General features: G+C 30.8%; 1 long non-coding RNA gene across 1 annotated transcript; it reads left to right on the top strand.

Moving 5' to 3' along the window:
- The first annotated feature begins 9,976 nt into the window (after positions 1 to 9,976).
- LOC109123298 (uncharacterized) lies at positions 9,977 to 11,183 on the top strand. Its single transcript, XR_009466748.1, has 4 exons — positions 9,977 to 10,207; positions 10,299 to 10,502; positions 10,831 to 10,938; positions 11,041 to 11,183. It is a non-coding gene; the product is annotated as an uncharacterized LOC109123298 (long non-coding RNA).
- The last annotated feature ends 5,709 nt before the right edge of the window (positions 11,184 to 16,892 follow it).

The raw sequence follows: 16,892 nt of genomic DNA on the forward strand, positions 1-16,892 counted from the left end.
CTTTCCCAGCCTGCAACGATGGTATCCTTTGCAGTATCAATAACACCCTTTATAGTAGCGATAGTAGCCTTTGTAGCAGCAGCAACCTCTGTCTGCAGGTGCCTCCTCATCGTCTCTTTCATTAAATGTTTAAGGAACACCCTCCTTTAGGCTATTGCCTCTTCAGCAACAGCCTATAACTCCTCGACCATAGTCCTCTCAACCTAGCGTGCTTCTCCTTAGGCATTCCATTTTTGGGTTGGGTTTTTTTTTTTTAATTTTTTTTTCTCTTTAATGAAGAATCTCATAAAATAACAATGTTAACTAAAAACCCATAGTTTTAAATATAGGATATATTTTTTTTGTTTTTTAGAACTAGATCAAAGTCAAAAGTCTTCTTACATGATTTCTTGATCACTAAGACCAAGTTAACAAAGGTTTTTACATCTCTATAATTCTCTAAAAATCCCTACACAAATGCTATATACATGCTATGTACAAGAGTTCTCATGAACTTTATAGAACATTCCACAACACTCCACTTTCTCCCATCCATGTATGAAGATGGTGCGAATGTCTCCAAGCTTCTCTAGAATTCTCCACACTTTTCCACTAGTAGAGAAGTATGGGTGACTCCAAGTGGTTTTAAAAGCTTCTTGTTTCTTATAAAACCTTTAAGTGAGAGATCATTTGAGTAGGTTGTAACACTCTCCCCCACCAATGTAATAGACATCTTCATCTCTCCTTTTGCACAAAAATCTAAACGTTCCTAAACCACTCAATCAAAATTGTGTAAATGCATACCCTTTTCGTCTCTACTCATTCCATTGCACGTCTTAACCATGAGAAGGAAACCTAAATTAAAAGATTATTCAAAATGGTAAATACTTATTGTTTAAAATAATAGGAAATTTAGGCTCACAAAAAATAGGTTGAAAATGCTCCACAATGATGCTATCACCTATCTTAGGAAAAAAAAAAGTTCAATATACATCAAAATACATATTGGGACAACTACATAAAACAAATTTGAATTTTGATTATCAATTAAGTCTAAAAGTAAATCAATAAAATAGAGAACTACTAACCCATATTTAAAAAATTCCATGGTCAATCGGTTGCTAAGTAAAGGTCCAAAGTGAAATTGAGATAAACATTAAATACAAGAATATTCCAATACTAAAAAAAAAAAAAAATCATATCAGAATAATGTAGTTCATATGTACTTGTAAAAAAAATAATAATCTACAAAATTTATTAAACCTAAAATCGTAATGAAAATGGGAAGGATAATGCAATTCAAATGGGCTTCTATGAAAATTAATCAAACTTGAATAGTAATAACTAATGAAAATGAGAAGGATAATGAAGTGTCACAAACTTAGTGTTTTTCCTAAGCTTACTACAACACTTAAACAACCCATGTCTTTTGAAGTTGCTAAGTCAGGCTTACCCCAATCTTAACTCACAATGCTAAGCAAAACTACTTGACTCAAAATACAAGATGCATAAATGAAGAAACAGTTGAAGATTGAAAGCTTGTATTGTATTAATACACTTGAAAGCTCTCAAGTGCTTAGTGCCTTGGTCAAATGAGGCCACCACCTATTTATAAGCACCAAGAAAACTCTCTAAAACCTTCAAAGGTTTTTACATCTCTAGAATTCTCTAAAAATCCCTACACAAATGCTATATACATGCTATGTACAAGAGTTCTCATGAACTCTATAGAACATTCCACAACACTCCACTTTCTCCCATCCGTGTATGGAGATGGTGTGAATGTCTCCAAGCTTCTCTAGAATTCTCCACACTTTTCCACTAGTAAAGAAGTATGAGTGACTCCAAGTGGTTTTAAAAGCTTCTTGTTTCTTATAAAACCTTAAATGAGGATCATTTGAGTAGGTTGTAAAACTCTCCCCCACCAATGTTATAGACATCCTCATCTCTCCTTTTGCACAAAAATCGAAATGTTCCTAAATTAATTCCTATCAATGAAGAGTTGTTATAATGCTTGTCGATGAAAAGTTGCTAAAAGTGCAATAAATATCTCACAAACCCAACAATCTTCCACCTAAAAACATTTTTGGATCCTAACACAGAGGGGTGGGAGCCTCTAAAAGGGTTGGTGACTAGGGACCCCTAAGGCGTATTTATAGGCTTTTTGTGGGCTTAAGCGACTTGAACTCATCTTGGGCTTAGGTTAATTGAACTAGCCAACTTGGGTCTTAATTAATTAATTAATTAACTCAATTAAGCTCCAATTAATCAATTAGTTTAGTTTAAAGAGACCATTCACAAGCTTCTACGCAACCTTACATATTTAGCAAAACACCTTTATGCACTCATGTGAATAAAAACTCAACTAACCATCATAAACTAAGTTACCATGGAAACAAAGCTCGAGTGGAGACCACTAAGACCCATAGAGAACTCAACTAACCCTCATAAAGTTTTAATTCTATCATGCCACCATGCATTGTATGTACGTTATTCATTTTTTGATCTATCATTTCTTATTTTTCTTTTAACCAAAGAAGGTCTTCTTATAGTCAAAACTAGGTCTTCGATTATAAACCTTCGCTACAAGTCTAGCCTTATAAGTTTCAACCTTTTCGTCTATCCATTTTTTCCTCTTGTAGACTCATATGTCCCCTATAGGTTTTATCCCTTCAAGTGGTTCTTCAAGATCCTAGATTCTAACTCTACCTCCATAGTTCTTTGTCATAGAAAAATATCATTATTGCTCAGTAATTCTTGGGATTAGTCTCATGTCCCTCTAGAATAGCCTTAAAAGACTCTTTCAAATACATGAACCTATCTGGTTGTATAACAACCCTCCCACTACAAGAGACTCTCATATACTAGAATTACTAAGAATCGTGGGTATAGAAACCTTTAGATTCATAGTCATTTATGCTAACGTGGAAGTGTCTTCAAGTGCTCTCCAATCTATATTATGTTTTTCTTATTACTTATCATATGGTATTCTTCCGGAAATATGACATTTGTATTAACAAATATCTTTTGAGCGACTTGACTATAAAAGTAACGCCCTATTATTCTTTTTAGATAGTTTACAAAATCACACACCTCAGACCTTGCTTCCAACTTGTTTATCATTGACTATAAAAGTAGCACCCTATTATTCTTTTTAGATAGTCTACAAAATCACACACCTCAGACCTTGCTTCCAACTTTTTTATCTTTGGCTTCAACACATGCGATAGACACGAGAATTTTTAAAACCCAATACACCCTCTCCCTCTTAGATGTTTTCCTTATTAAGATTAGTCTTTATTTTCTCACTCCTAAATGTGAATGTGTCGCAAACTAGGTTAACGACCTATCCTCATCTTTGTCAGAGTCAAAAAGACTAACTTGGAAGGCATTAGATTAAGTAGGTAAGTTGTAGTCTCCAAGGCATATCCATAAAAGGATATAGGAAGTGATGAAAACTCATCATAGATCTCACTATGTTTATTATTATTTGATTTCTTTTTTCTACTACTCCATTTTATTATAGAGTTACTCAACTAGGATATAATCTCATGCTTCTTAAGGAGAAAATCAAATTGGGTGGATATATACTTACCACCTCGATCATACTAAAGTACCTTGATATGTTTACCTAATTGGTTTTCTAATTTTACCTTAAATTCAATGAATTTATCCAAGGCATCGGATTTCCTATGCATCAAGTAAATATATCTAAACCTATCAAGTTATCATCTATAAAGGTGATAAAGTACTCATACCCTTCTCATGGGCTTTAAAAGTCCTATACAGATTAGTATCAACTAACTCCAAACATTCGTCGACTCTATATTCTTTAGCAATAAAAGGCTTCTTGGTCATTTTACCTTCTATGTAGGATTTGTAGAATGGATGATCCTTTAAAATCATAGAGTACAATATTCTACACTTACAAAGTCTTTGGATCCTATTTAGATTAATACGACTTAGACACACACTTCAAAAAAATAGGTTTTTAATGATGAACTTTTAGCCACGACCACAAATATCGTGACCAAAGGTATTATTTTGTCACGGCCGCAGTAAAATTGTGACTATATGTGTTAATAAATCTAGGGTGGGAAAAAAACATATTTAGTCACGGTGATTTTACCAACCATCACCAAAAGCATTGATGAGAGGGTATTTTAGTGACGGATTTATTTGAAACCGTGACTATTTGTAAATTTAGGGAGGGAAATTTTGGCACCAATAATTTTAGTCACGGTAATTTATAATTCGTGACAAAAAGTGTAACAAATGATGTTTTAGTCACGGTTTTTTATGAAACCGTCACTATATATATATTGTGACTTTTAGTCACACCATTGATTAACCGTGACCAAATGCATAAAGGTTTATTTTAAATATTTTGAACCTATGGTCACGGGATTGACACAATCGTGACCAAAGTCTATTATTTATTTTAAACCTTTTTGGGTTACCTATTATAATTTTTTAGAAAATATTATATATCATAGAAATTATCATTAATAGTAATAATAATAGTTCTTATTAATTATAAAAAGTTTAAAGTTATATTATTATTATTATTATTATTATTTTAAGTTAAGAAAGAAATTAGTGTGTTACCATAAAATGTATTTTTAAAATTTATAATATAAATTTATAAATACATTTAATATAACAAATTATTTTATATATTTTTAAAACTTATTTTATTTATTTTTATTTGAATAAATAATAAATTTTGTGGTTATATATCATGGAAAACTTGAAAAGGGGAAAGGAAAAATATAATAAAGCAATAAATAAATAAATAAATAATTTAAAGTAATAAACTTTTACCATAAAATTTATTTTTAAAAATTTTAAAGATATAAAGATTTTTGTTATATATGAATTTATAAATTTGATTTATAATTTTTTTTTTTACCTATGCAAGTTAAATTCTTACATTTTTTTTATTTTTTGAATTTTTCATGTAATATATGTATACTTTGTATGCTATTACTATTACACAAATTTTATAATAATTAATTAATTAAATTCAACTTGAATTGAACTTAACAATCAAGACAAGTAAAGAGAAAGAATTTTTATTTTTTTATAAAATATTTTTTAGATATTAAAAATACTTTTAAACTTCCTATAATTACTCCTAAAGATGACTCTTTATGGTAATGTTTTAATTTTAAAATAAATAGTGTAAAAAAAAATCTTGTTCTATTAATAATAATAATAATAATAATAATAATATTATTATTATTATTATTATTGATTTTATAGAATAAGATTAATGAGATAAATTATGATACATTTAATATTAAAACTATAATTTATTTAATTCAAATACATTTAATAGTGTGAAATAAATGATATATATATGATTGTTTTAATATTTATATTTTTTATATTTAATTATCATATAACTAATATAAAAAAGACTTATTAAAAAAAATTTATATTAATTTTTATATTTTTATTAATCAATTAAATATAATTTAAAATAAAATAATTAGAATTATTTTTTTTTTAATGATGAACCTTAACAAATTTAAATTAAACATACATTATCAAAGAAATTTATTGAAGTTTATTAGAATTCTACTTTGGTATCTATATGAGGTGTCCTATAGAAGGAAAATAAGAAAAGAATAAGAAGAAAAATAAGGAAGGAATAAGAAAAAGTTGATATACGAGTGACAAAACAGGAAGGAAATGCAAAGGAAATATAAAAAGATAAAAAGATTGAAAAAAATATGGTAGGTAATTAAAATAGCATATTCATGCAAAATAAAATCAAGTTGAACAATTTTTATTTTTATTTTTAATTTAATTCTTTAATGGTTTGTTTGAAAACCATTTTTATTTATTTTATCTCAATTAAATAACACTAATAAACGTATTTTAAAAGTATTTTTGATAGTAATTTTAAGAAATGTTTTATAATTTTTATAATATTTTAATTATAAAAATTTATAAGTATTATAAAAATTTAAAATATTTTCTAAAATAATTGTCAAACAAACTTTTCGTATTTGATAAAATTTTAAAAATATTTTTTAAAGTTTAAAAAATCACTTTGTAATATTAGAAAATCAGCTACAACTACTTCTCTAAAAAACACTTCAATTATTTTTTTAAATTTTCTAAATTATTTTTTAAAATATTATCAAACACATATTTTTAGAGCTATAAACACTTTTTAAAAACACCGGAAAATGAATCTCCTTAAACAATTTCAAGGAAAACCACTTAAAACACTTGGAATATAAATATTTTTTTAATGGGTATAGACTATAGTTTATTGATCAAATCTTATCATTTAGCAATTTAATGAAATTAGATTATAATAATGATGATAGCATATTATATAATTGACAAACATAAGCTTATTTTAAAAAATTATAAAATATTTTGATCATATTTTCCAATTTTTGTTAAATTATTTTTATTTATTACTTAAAATTATTTTTTATTTTAAATTATACTATTAAATCATTTTACCAAACATATTTAATTTACTTGATAATTTAAATTAAATTATTAAATTATTAAATTACTTTAAATTATTAAATACTACTTTACCGGTGAAATTATACCATAAGCGTCGTTTTGATAGTGAAGAGAAAGAGCAACAAACCGACGTCGTTTAAATGCACACACAATCTCTTTCTCCATCTCTCTCTATGGTTTCGTAGATGTAGAGCTATGTTCTCTCATGGTGGTGTTAATCGGAGGAATCTAATTGAAAACACAGATTCGTCTGAAAAACCAGAGAAGAAGAGGCCTCATTTGAACATTGTGTCATTCCCCATGGCCCGAAACTCCAGTGTTTCTCCCCATAATCGAAGCGTAAGCCTCCTCCTCCTCCTCCTCCTCCTCCTCCTCTCTCTCTCTCTCTCTGTCTTTTCCTTTTCCCGCTCTTTGTTTTCTTAGGAAACTGTGGACAAGAGAATAGTGGAAAATTCTTATTCTCATATTAATTAAAAAAAATCGGAGAGCTTATGGATGAAACCAAATGGTTTTATTAGGTTTCTATTTGGTTGGCAAGGAAGATGAGACTCAAATGGAAGTTCAATTTTGATATCTCAAAACCCCCCGACTATAAAAATTACCGAAATTTCTGTCGACCGATAAATATCGCCGAAATTTTTCGACATTTCAATCCTTGCATAAGACTACCCAACCAGGTCTGGAATGATGATAATGGTATATAATTTTTGAAGGATCCAAAACTGGAGTGAAGCGTAGAGAAACGGAACCCTCGATTAAGATCTATCTTCTCCCTCTAGAATTTCTACTCAATTTCCTCAAAGTCAGATCTCCACAATTCTCTCTAGCGAGGTAGGGTTCGATTCTCATCTCAATCTCCGTTCACCGTCTTGTTTTCATTCCATTTGTCTGGTTTTGTGTGAATTGTTTCTAAATCTATGACTTTTTTCTGTAAGGTTTGAATTGTTTCCTCGATTGTTATGAGTTGCAATTGTGATGAAAATGGATTTAAATGCTTAAGCACTAATGAATTTGGGAATTTCCTTCATAATTGCCATATTGGAAAACCCTCATTTTGCATCACAATTTGGATGTAATGCATATTGAAAAGAGTATATGTGACAGTATAGTTGGCACCTTGTTGAGTATCGATGATAAATCAAAGGATAACTTCAATAGTCATCTTGACTTGCAAGCTATGGGTATCAGAGATCAACTTCACCCCATACAAAGAGGGAATAGGGTTATATTGCCTGCTGCATGCTATTCACTAACTTCAAATGAAAAAAAGGAATTCTGTAAATTTTTGAAAGAAATAAAGGTTCCAGATGGTTATGCTTCTAACATCTCTCGCTGTGTACAAGTGAATGAAAGAAAGATATTTGGGTTGAAGTTTCATGATTGTCATGTTCTCATGTAACAACTCCTTCCACTTGCAATTCAAGGAGTTCTACATAAAAATGTTTGTGTTGTTATAGTTGAACTATGTAGTTTCTTCAAATAGTTGTGTTCTAAAGTGTTAAAGACTTATCAATTAGAGCACCTTGAGAATGGCATAATAGTCACACTTTGCAAATTAGAAAGAATATTTCTTCCATCATTCTTTGATGTTATGGTGCATTTACCTATTCATCTTGTAAGTTAGGCAAAGGTTGCTAGACCAATGCAATATCGATGGATGTATCCTATCGAGCGGTATGTTCTCATTCAATTAATCTTATGTATATTAGGTTTCGTATAGTTCATGAAACAAATCTATCATGTTGTGGAATGACAGGTATTTACGTACATTAAAGTCTTATGTTCGTAATAAGAGTCGTCCAGAAGGTTCTATTGCAGAGGGGTACATAGCAGAAGAATGTGCAACCTTTTGTTCAAGATATTTGCATGATGTTGAAACGAAGCATGACCGTGAAGAAAGAAATTATGTCATTGAAAACAACATAACAAATGGTGGAGGGTTAACCATTTTCAAATGCATGGGACGTACAATAGGAAAGTCAACATCTCGTGTTCTTAGCACAGAAGAATGGTCCCAAGCACATTTATATGTGTTGACTAATTGTGAGGAAGTGACATCATTTATTGAATAAGACACTTATTTGAATAAAACTTTACATTAATTCTCATACAAAAATTTAATTTTGGTTTTTGTGAGCATTATAATTAATTTTTTTTCTTTTTTATCAGAGAGCATAAGCAATCTATAAGGGTTAAGGCTCGTATTCGTGCACGAGATGTAGATTTGATTCACAAGAGAATTCATTAGTTGGTTTGAAGAATGTGTAAGTTCATTCACTACATAAATTGTTCTATTATCTAATACACATGTATGTATTAACATCTTATATTTGAATCTATAGATTATACAAATGCGACATGAAGGTCCAATTTCTGAACACATACTATCATTGTCTCGTGGACCAAGTACATCAGTTACATGTTATAGAGGATACATCATTAATGGGTTCAGATTTCACACAAGAGAACAAGAAAAGGGAAAAAAAACTCAAAATAGTAGAGTTGTTGTGACCACAGAGGTATCAAGCTTTACAAGTGTAAGAGATAAGAACCCAATTCCTGGTCATGTTTCTTACTATGGTGTGCTAATTGATGTAATTGAGTTACATTACCTTGGTGGAAATAGAGTTATTTTATTCAAGTGTGACTGGTGGGATGTAATCAATAGTGGAAAGGGAATAAAGAATGATGAATATGGGTTCATGTGTTTGAATTTTGAACGTACCATATGCACAGATGAACCATTTGTGCTTGCATCTCAAGCAAAACAAGTCTTCTATGTTCAAAATTCAAATGAGGAAAATTGGCACACCGTTGTAGAGATACAAACTCAAGGGGTTTATGATATGAATCAAAAAGTATCTACTAATGATCCAGAGCCATATCAACAGCTTATAAACACTTCATAGTCAACGTGATGTGCATGAGTTGGTCGAGAATGATTTAATCAATTGGGATAGAAATGATATTGCAGGAGAAACTATCCAAACAGATGTTCTACTATCACGACAAGAAAACATTGTTGAAAAAGATAATGAATTCATTCATGATGATGATATAGATGATGTGTAGCTAATAATATTGGTAAGTACATACATATATACTTACTAGATATACAAATTGTAATTTATTTCATATTATTTATGTAACTTATTTTGTATAACTTTTTCTAATTTACTTTATTATGTAGAAAATGTCACATCGAGGAGGAAGAGTACAAATAGTGTCTCCAGAAGATGAGTTGGACAATCTACAACAACTCTTAGACATACAACCTGCTGCAACTACTACTCCTAGTAGTTCTGATCCTTCTAATTTTTCAGATCCTTTTGTTGTTGGTATGATTAAGAAGATTATGTTTAATTTTACATATGATAAATGTGTTTACATATGTTTAATTTCTTGAATGATACGTTTTTAATGTTTAAATTTATATAAGATAAGTAAATTATGTTTCTTTTAATTTCATTATTACTCTTAATAGGTTCATCTTCTAGCAAAAAGAGGACACGTGGCCAAACACGTAACTTAGATTTACTTAGTATGGAACTCGGGGAAAAAAAAAACTACACGATTCAATACCAGAGGGCAAGTTGTTTATGATGGAAAAGGGGAAAGATTATCAAGCTATATGGGAACATTGGTGCGATCTCAACACAATGTACCCATCCAAGTTCAAGATTGGAATCATGTTAGTGAAAATGTGAAAGAAAAGATTTGGGCCTTAGTATTGGTATATGCTAGTTACTATTCAATCTAAATATTAATGTTATTGTTTAAAAATGATACCTCTTATTTATACATGACATTTTAATGCAATACAGGAAAAATATGAATTAGAAGAAACATGTAAGAGCTACATTCTTCAATGTTGTGGAAATTTGTTTAGAAGCTATAGAAATAAAATGAAGGCCAAGTATTATAACCCTTATAATACAGATGAGGAGAGATTGTGCCATCGACCTCCACACTTATCGGATGATGATTGGAGGTGGCTCATCCACTTTTGGGGTACACCTGAGGCCAAGGTAAAGATAATTATCTTTTCTTGATAATGTATCTTATGACACTCATATTCACATAAAATGATATTTATTAGTTATGTCTAACCTAATAATTCATGTATATAACTTTTATTATGTTTCTATTACCTATATAGGTGACTTGCTATTTTTTTAATTGATGTAGGATATCTCAAAAAAAAAAAAAAACAAGGCAAATAGGGCAAAGCACGTGATAAAGCATACATTGAGATCAAAAAGTTATACTCAAATTCGATATATACAGGTTGGAAATTTATTATTAATATGATTTGTTTGTACATAAATAACTCAATTGTTTTACTTGTAAGAATAGGCACAAAAGAATGAGGATTGAAGTGAGCCCAATAGAATTGAGATGTTTGCCCTGACACACACAAGAAAAGATGGGACGCCTGTTGATGATCATTCTAAGGAGATTATGGTAATGAAATAAATAAATTTTATATATTTGTATTTCAATCATAGCCTCATACTAAATTATTTTAAAAGTCTAACATTTTTTTTTTGTTTTTTATAATTCCAGGATCAATTTCAACAATTACTATCCCAACCTGAGGGGACATCTTCTTCTACTTCTGCATCATCTGGAGCATCTACATCTGTATCATCTACATTTATAGCATCTACATATGTAGATGAGATATATACTCAAGTCATGGGTCCAGAGAAGCATGGTCGTGTTCGAGGGTATGGATTGGGTCCTGTTCCTACCTTAGTCTTTGGTTCTACTAGTAGAAGGCGATCAGGAGCTATTCTTTCAACACAACTTGAAAACGCCCAAGAAATGTTAATAGTTGTAGAACAAAAGTTTACAATTGCAACTGAAGAACTCTCAAATGTGAAAGATGGACTCTCACATGTGAAAAAAACATTTGAAGAGAGATTGATAGAAGTTCAAAGGAAGACACGAGAAGAAGTGAAATAAGAGTTTGAAGAAAAAATGATGGAAATGCAAAGAAAAATGCAAGCACAAATGCAAGCACAAATTCAAGAACAGGTGATGCAAATGATGCAACAATTTCAGCAAAAGCAATAGAAATTTGAAGATTTTGCTACATCTTTATAAGATAGAGTCTCTTAACTTTTTTGAAGATTATGCTACTTATTTATATGATAGATTCTCCTAACTTTTTTTGCTTTCTATGACTATTATGTGATGTTTGGTTGGTTGATTTGTTATATTATGTTAGAATGTGAAACTAAATTTGAATCTCTTTGTTTTTTGTTTGTTTGGTTTTTTTATTTAATGACTTATATCGATATATAAGTTTTTAACTAGCTTGGAATAATTGATTGTAATATATTAAAAAACAATTAATTGCTTAATTGCATATACAGGTCTAAAATGGATTTGTTTGGGTTTATAACAGGTTTGAGAATTTTGAATTTATAAAAAACCAATGTCCAAAATATAACAAATTTTAGTCACGACCACTAAAAAATTGTGACCATAAGTGTACTTTTAGTCACGATCAATAATGAACCGTCACCAAAATTTGGGGATAAGGCGGCCATCACATGATTAATTTTAGTAGTCGTGACCATAAGTGGACATTTTGTCATAATAGACCTAATTATTAGTCACGGTCACTTAATTACCGTGACCATATACCTATATTTAGTCACGATTAATGAATTGCCTTTGACCATAAGATTACATTTAGTCACAATCATTTTATTAACCGTGACTATAGATATACATTTAGTCACGGTTAGGGCATTGACCATGACCATAAGGTTACATTTAGTCACAATCATTTTATTAACCGTGACTATAGACACACATTTAGTCACGGTTAGGGCATTGACCGTGACCATAAGATTACATTAATCCATTAAGTTTACATTTGGTCACAGTAACCTACTTGACCATGACCATAAGCTTACATATAGTCATGGTTGATAACTTTACCCGTGACTATAAGTGTACATTTAATCACGTTCATTATTTGACCATGACTATAGGTTAAACATATAGTCACGATTTATTACCTGACCGTGACTAAATCAACTTAATAAAAAGCAAAGTATTCTTAACTTTTTGGTCACAGCTTTTGTATGGCCGTCACAAAAAAGGAATCATATGGTCATGATCACTTAGGAAACCATGACCAATACCTTTAGCTACGCCTCATACTGTGACGCTCGATCACGGTTTCATAAAACCGCAACAATAGGTTTTGGTCACAGATATATAAGATTTGGTGACGGTCCCCGACCATCACCAAAAATCCTATTTCTTGTAGTGACAAGTGTCAAAGTTATATTTGATTGGTTCTAGGTTCCTTTCTTTTAAGTAATATATGATAATTCTCATTATTTGGCAAAACAGATAATGGAGATTCACGATAAAGATTATCAACCAATGATCTTAAGGATATAAATGAGTTATTCATTTTAATAAAAACTTCTTTATTGTTAAAAAAAACAATTGAATAATTCAATTTACATAAATTATAAGACAATTCTTTCTAAACTCAAGAAAATAAAGATAATCTTTAAGTCCTAGAACACAATTATCATCTAAGGGTAACATCTCTCACTACTACATAACAATTCTTACTTCAAAAGCTAGAGCCAAGTACATCTCCCCATCATTCAAACTTCTCCTTAGTCGAAACCAATGTAAATAATTACAAATATGGTTAAGTGGCTTTATAATATATCCATCAAGAGTTGGTAGAATTTGCTACTAAACGTGATTCAACTAAAAGTGAATGTTGCATACCTTGTTTTTTCTTTAGGAATTTTGGCACTCCTTTTTCTAATGGCATTTTTTTTTTCACAAAGGAAACACTTGCCCTTCCCTTTACTCTTCTTATCTCTAGCCTTGAACTTTTCCTTCTATTTAGTGGTCTCAATAACATTCTTCTTACTAGATATAATTTTAAAGGATAAATATGTCAATTTCATGATTTAAAATAAATTATAAGTTAGTTTTATCAAATAACCTTAATACTTAAAGTAAGAATTAAATAATAAGTTTTAAATTGACAATTTAAGTATAATTTAACTTAAAGTCAACTTAAGTCATTAAATAATAAGTATTAAGTTTTACCAAACACCTCTTAAAAGTCGTTCTACTTCTTTTTGGTAATTTATAGTTAATATATTGTGGACCCCGCATTTCGGCTCATGCGTTTCCCACTGGATGGCGAACTCGATTTTTATTTGAAAAATGATTTTTTATTTATTAGAAGATGACTTAGAGTCGCCACTTATTTTTGTTTTATTTTTAAAGGGTAAACAAAATAAGAAAGAAAACCCTAAGTGTGACTCCTTGTTTTGGAAAATGTGGTATGTGAAAAACCAGATCGGGTTCGGGGGTCAGGTTACTCATCGGGAAGGTATGGTAAAAACCGTAGCACCCCTCTAAGTCCCTAAAGTCGGGTCTCTACTAATAAAATGAAGCAATCATGGCGATGGACGAGTAAATCAATGAGTACCCAAATTGATCATGCACGTATGAAAAACAAAACAAACATAAGGAGTGATCATGATGTAAAGAAATACGTACCTGGGTGGCAAACCAATATACGCTATCAAGAGGGGGTTAGTGCACAATTAAGAAATAATTTCAAGCATGTCATAGAGCAGAATAATCATCTATCATGCATAACAATTAAATTAATTAATCAATCAATCAATCAATTATAACTTCACTTATGTGGGGCCCCCACCAAAGCCCGTTTATTTTTTAGTGAATTAATTTCGTAAATTCTATAATTAAGAATTACGAAAATAAATTCACACTTATTTTAAAACATTTTAAAAAAAATGAAGAAAATTTGAAAGTGTCTTTTTGGAAAGAAAATTGCAGCGAATTTTTTATTAAAAAGATGGAAAATGCTTGAAATCAAGAGAAGATAATAATAATAATAATAAAATAAGAATAAAAATAAAAATAAAAATAAAAATAAATAAATAAATAAAAAGAATAGAATAAAAAATAAAATAAGAATAATGCATGCTTAGTGGAAAATGGTAGGAATTGATTTATTTAAGATTGGATTTATTTAAAATCAAGAAAGAAAAATTAAAGAATTAAAATCATTTGAAAGAATCTAAAATTTTGAAAACTATTTGAAAATTGGGATTTGAGGGATTATGTAACGCCCAAGTATTTTTTTAAGGGTAATTTAGGAAATTACTAATAATAATTCAATTAGTTAATTAATTAATTTAATAAAGTGGAAGAGGGGTAAAAGTGTAATTTTACGAATAAATACCCTAGGTATAAATTAGAAATTCTATTTCTTCCTGTTCTTTTCTGAATAGAGTTCCTGTTCGCAGAATTTCAGAGAACGTAGGTTGGAGTCAGATTTCAGGGTTAAAGAACAGATCTCTATAGGTAAGATTTTAACCCCTAGTTTAATATTTTAGATTCATTGATTAATTTCAAACACATTAGATATCTTTTGGAAAACCCAAATCTAGATTAGGGTTAGTTTATATTTTTTTAATTCGTTTTAATATCAATAGTAAAAAAAAAAAAATGATATCTCCTATTTGAAATGAAAATATTTGATCCCTGAACTGCATTAATATTCCTTATTAGGTTGTGAGCTCATTCCCAATTGTTGAAAATTTTTCAGGTATCCTTAGTTCGGGTGAGGAGTGATGGCTAGGCTGAGGAATGGTCATCATTAGGATTTGACTTAGGATTTTATGTTGGATTTTGTTTAGCTGTTAGTTATGTTCATTTGGATCATTTGGTATTTGGAAGTTATTTGGATATTGATCTTTCAAATTTTATGTTAGATCAAAGTTGAGTGTTGGAGATTTTGAAATTTGTTCTAGTACTTGAATTGTTTAAGTTTGCAAATATTTGGACAATGGATTTTGGATAGTGAATGTTTTAGTTTTGAAATTGAATTTTGAGGATTTTAGATTTTGTTCCGCTACTTTAAACAGATATTTGGTAATTGGTAACTTCCAATTACAAGATAATTGTTTGGGTCAGGTTACACTGTAAGCCTTCGGGTTTGAGGTGTAAAATGACTGTCACGCCCTTGGAGTGGGTCTTGGGGCGTGAAAGAGTGGTATCAGAGCACTAGGTTTTGATCTTGATGGGAATTTGAATTGGTTTAGATTGGGAATAGATGAGTGACGCATTTGTTTAAGTTTTAGTTTCATTTAGTATAAATTCCAATTCTTTCTTTATTTGTAAATTTTCTAATTGGTTCTTTAGTGACTAATTTGGTTATGCCTTATTATTTTAGGACATCATGCCACCAAGAAGAGCAACTTCTTTACAAAACAGTCAGGCTAATGATGATGTACCTCCAGTTGAGGGTTTGCCTCCCGTGAGTGCAGAAGGGATCCATAGGTATCTTAGGACACTAGCTGGTTTAGTTGAACGCCAAGCTCGAGCTGTTAGGACTAATGTTCAGGGATAGTCTTCATCTTCTAGGGGTAGCTCTTTTGATGACTTCAAGAAATTGGGTCCTCCTTACTTTTCTGGTGCTACAGATCCCACAGAGGCAAAGGCTTGGATCCTTAAGATGGAGAAATTCTTTGGTGTCATAGATTACTCTGAGGAGTAAAAAGCCTCTTATGCAGCTTTTATATTAGATAAAGAGGCAGATCATTGGTGGCGTATGACTAGGAGACTTTTGGAGGATCAGGGACCCATAACATGGAGACAATTTAGGGAGGCTTTCTACAAGAAGTATTTCCTTGACAGTGTTAGGCGGCAGAAGGTGGGAGAGTTTATTCGTTTGGAATAGGGGGATATGACTGTGGCTCAGTATGAGGCCAAATTTACAGAGTTATCACGTTTTTCCCCATAGTTGATTGCTACAAAGGAGAAAAAGACATTAAAGTTTCAAGATGGATTGAAGCCTTATTTGAAGAACAAGATATCTATTCTGAAACTTGGTGTCTATTCAGAGGTTGTTGACAGAGCCCTTATAGCAGAGAAAGATAATGAGGAGCTTCATCAGTATAGGGAATAGCAAAGGAAGCGAAATAGGAGTGATGGTGCTCATGGTAATCAAGCACAGCAAAGGTCTACATCAGGAAGAAATCAGAATAAAGGGAAGGCAGCGCAGAATTTAGATGGGGCTTGTCCTACTTGTGGTAAGAAGCATGGGGGTAGGCCATGCTATAGAGAGACTGGAACTTGCTTTGGTTGTGGGAAGCAAGGACATTTGATCAGAGATTGTCCAGAGAATAGGAAGTTCATCACTAGGAAGCCTAAAGAGGAAAATAAAGAGGATAAACAGAAACCCAAAGCCCAAGGACGGGTGTTTGCTATGACTCATCGAGATGCTCAGGCCACTTCTGATGTGGTGACAGGTACTCTCCGAATCCACACCTTATTTGCTAGAGTCTTGATTGATCCTGGATCAACACACTCTTTTGTTTCAGTAT

This window comes from Vitis vinifera, chromosome 10, assembly GCF_030704535.1.
Source record: "Vitis vinifera cultivar Pinot Noir 40024 chromosome 10, ASM3070453v1".
Classification (NCBI taxonomy): domain Eukaryota; kingdom Viridiplantae; phylum Streptophyta; class Magnoliopsida; order Vitales; family Vitaceae; genus Vitis; species Vitis vinifera.